Source organism: Toxorhynchites rutilus, chromosome 1 (assembly GCF_029784135.1).
Source record: "Toxorhynchites rutilus septentrionalis strain SRP chromosome 1, ASM2978413v1, whole genome shotgun sequence".
NCBI lineage: Eukaryota > Metazoa > Arthropoda > Insecta > Diptera > Culicidae > Toxorhynchites > Toxorhynchites rutilus.
Window position 1 is genome coordinate 49,054,774 of NC_073744.1, and position 3,539 is coordinate 49,058,312.

The following is a 3,539-nucleotide window of genomic DNA, read 5'->3' on the forward strand; positions in this document are numbered from 1 at the left end:
AAGGAGTGCCTACAGAAGCGCTTACTACCACTATTGAAGCAGCACGAGGGCCCGACCATCTTCTGGCCGGATCTCGCTTCGTGCCACTATTCAAAGGGACGTGTTGGAGTGCTACGAAGCCAACGGGATCACCTTCGTGCCAAAGGAAATGAACCCGCCCAACGCGCCGGAGCTTCGCCCAATAGAGAAATATTGGGCGATTATGAAGCAGGCCCTCCGGAAGAACCCAAAAGTTGTCAAATCGGAGGCGGACTTCAAGAGAAAATGGATTTCTGTTCAAAAAAACTACAACCTGATGTTGTACAGTACCTTATGGACGGGGTAAGGAGGAAGGTGCGGTCATACGGGCTTGGGCTCGAAGTATGAATAAAAAGAAAATGCCAAAAGTTGTTTAATAGTTTTTATTTTACTGTCTAAAATTTTCAAAAGGATCGGTCTACTGGGCGAATTTCTACAGCGTTTTTTCCGTGATGCAATTTGATGTGACACACCCTTTACGCGACAATGTACAGGGTTTTCCACTTCGGGCTTCCGAAAGTATACAGCCCTGCGCTGACAACCGTTTGACATAGCTGTCACCCAAGGCTTCATATCGTTAGTTGAATGTCTGCCATTTTACAATATGGATCGTTTTAGCATCGCACAACATGTTAATTTTGTTAAATTATACTATAAAAATGATGAAAACCCGGCAAATGTTTTTCGAGCATAACGGACGGATTTAGGTCGTCATAGACTGCCTACAGAGCACACAATCGCTAATATAGTGCGTAAATTCGAACAAACTGGATCCGTAGCGGATATTGTTAAACCTGTGCATCATCGTAATGTGCGTTCGGCTGAAAATATTGCTGCTGTTGCTGCCAGTGTGGAGGATGACCCGAATGTTTCGATTCCACGGCGTGCTCAGCAATTGGGCTTGTCAAACACATCATTGTGGCGAATTTTGCATTTGGACTTGCACCTACATCCATATAAAGTCCTACTGGTACAAAATTAGAGCGTGGTGACCATGGAATGCGTCGGGCATACGTCGATTGGGTGAACGAACAACAGCAGCAAAATGCTGAATTTTCGCATCAAATTTTCTTCAGCGATGAGGCACATTTCGAGCTCGGTGGCTATGTGAACCCCCAAAATTTCCGTATATGGGGCTCAGAAAATCCACACGTGATTGTTGAGAGGCCATTGCATCCGCCAAAAGTCACTGTTTGGTGCGCATTATGGTCTGGTGGAGTCATCGGGCCGTATTTCTTTGAAAATGAGGACGGCGAGACGGTAACTGTGAATGGTGGGCGCTATGGTCGCATGTTAACCGTTTTTTTTTGCCACAAATTGAAGATATGGATACGGATGCCATGTGGTTTCAGCAGGACGGCGCCACGTGCCACACAACACGACCGAACATGGCCATATTGCGAACGAAATTTGAGGGACGCATAATTTCGCGTTTTGGTGATGCCAATTGGCCTTCCAGATCATGCGATTTGAACCCGCTAGTCTTTTTTTTGTGGGGTTATGCGACAGACCGTGTCTATACCAACTCTCCGCAAACTCTTGAACATTTGAAAGATAACATTCGTGAAGTTCTGACCGAGATACCCCCCCCCCACCATATGTGCCGAAAAGTCATAGAATTACCTGTTCCGGATCAAGGTATGCGAGGAAGCCCTAGGTGGACATTTGAATGATGTTTAATTAAAGATGAGGAAGTGAATCTGTTACATTTTAGTATCAACCGCATTATTTTGTTTTGCAAGCGCTGTAATCTCGATATTTGTGTGTCATTGGCTAAAAATAAAATGGAAAGCAAAAGTCTAAATGAGGAGAGATGATTGATTTGTATAGCTGTATTTTGCTGCAAATAGTTAAATCGTTTTTCAATCGACATAAGATTCCATACTTCTTGGCAATTTTCTTGATGACATTGTCAATGTGAGTGTTGAACTTGAGTTTGTCATCAATAATCACGCCAAGATATTTAATGTCCCGAACTCGATCAATAGTCTCATTATCAATAACGATGGAGACGTTTTCATTTAAACGATTTCGCGAGATTACCATATATTTAGTTTTACTTATGTTCAATTTCAATTGCTTATACTTCAACCATCTACTTAAAGAATTTAAATCTCCATTCAAATGTAAAACGACCTGATCTAAATCATTAGCTGCAATGAATAACACAGTATCATCTGCAAAAAGATTGATATCACAAAATCGTAAAACTCTTCGCATGTCATTGATATACATAATAAATAAAAGGGGCCCTAATACACTTCCCTGAGGTACTCCAAGATTATTCCCTAGGGGATTCGAAATTGTATCATTAAAAATAGTCCGTTGAGTTCTGTCATTTAAATAGCTTTCGAACCATTTATATGCAGTACTCGTAAATCCAAAGCGCTTAATCGTGTTCAACAACAAGGGCCTAGAAATTGTTTCGAAAGCGCGTTTTAGATCCAAAAAAACAGCAATGATATTCTCTTTGCACTCTAGTTTCTCTTTCCATTTTGCTAATACCAAGTTCAATGCGGTTTCACAGGAATGACCTTCCCGATATCCCGATTGTTCTGGTATTAGCAAAGCATTGCAATTTAAATATTCCAGCAGCTGGCCTTTAACGACTACTTCTAATATTTTCTCTAGCGTGTGCAACATATTGATGGGACGAAACTCTTCGGCTTTAATCGTTCCAGCAACCTTTTGAATTGGAACTATTAAAGATTCCTTCCACACCTTAGGCACATGCCCAGTTAGCAAAGATTTATTAATAAGGTCCAGCAAGATGTGATCGATGACATGAAAGCAATCTTGAATAACTCTAGCATTGACATTATCCACTCCAGCCGTTTTTCCTAAAGAAAAGCAAATAGTTCTAAGTTCATTTAATGTAAAAAACTTTCAAATCTACAACTACTGAAAACTTTCAAATCTACAACTACTGTTAACCGGCTGTTTTATTTCATCAGGTTCATCAACCAATTCAATGGACTGATTGATCAATGAAACACTATTGACAAAATAATCGTTAAACTTAGATGCTATAGCCTGTTCAGACTGTTCAAGTGTGCCATTAAAAGTTATGGACCGCGGTTTGCTATTACTAGGTTTTAATAAAGATTTCAAAATTTTTCATAACTCCTTGCTGTTGCTTTGATGCAGATCAATCTTCCTCTGAATATATTCACAACGAGTTTTCTTAATCGACTGTGAATATATATTGCGCGCGTTTGTGTACATATTCCAATGATTTCCATCATTTGTTCTACAAAATTTCTTGTACCATCTGTCTCTCTCACGTTTAAGGCGTAAAAGATCCAAATTGTACCAGCTGTTCGAGTTTTTCATAGGAACAAATTTTTGCGTAACAAGCCGATTTGTACACTCTTTCAAGGTATTAGTTAGAACAGCTGATGATTCATCTAAATTACCGACCTCGAATGGAAAATCCAGGCTTCTCACTACGAGATTCGAAACAGCATGCTTCGAATATTTCCTCCAGCACTTTAATTTCACAACATCTTCATTTACCACGA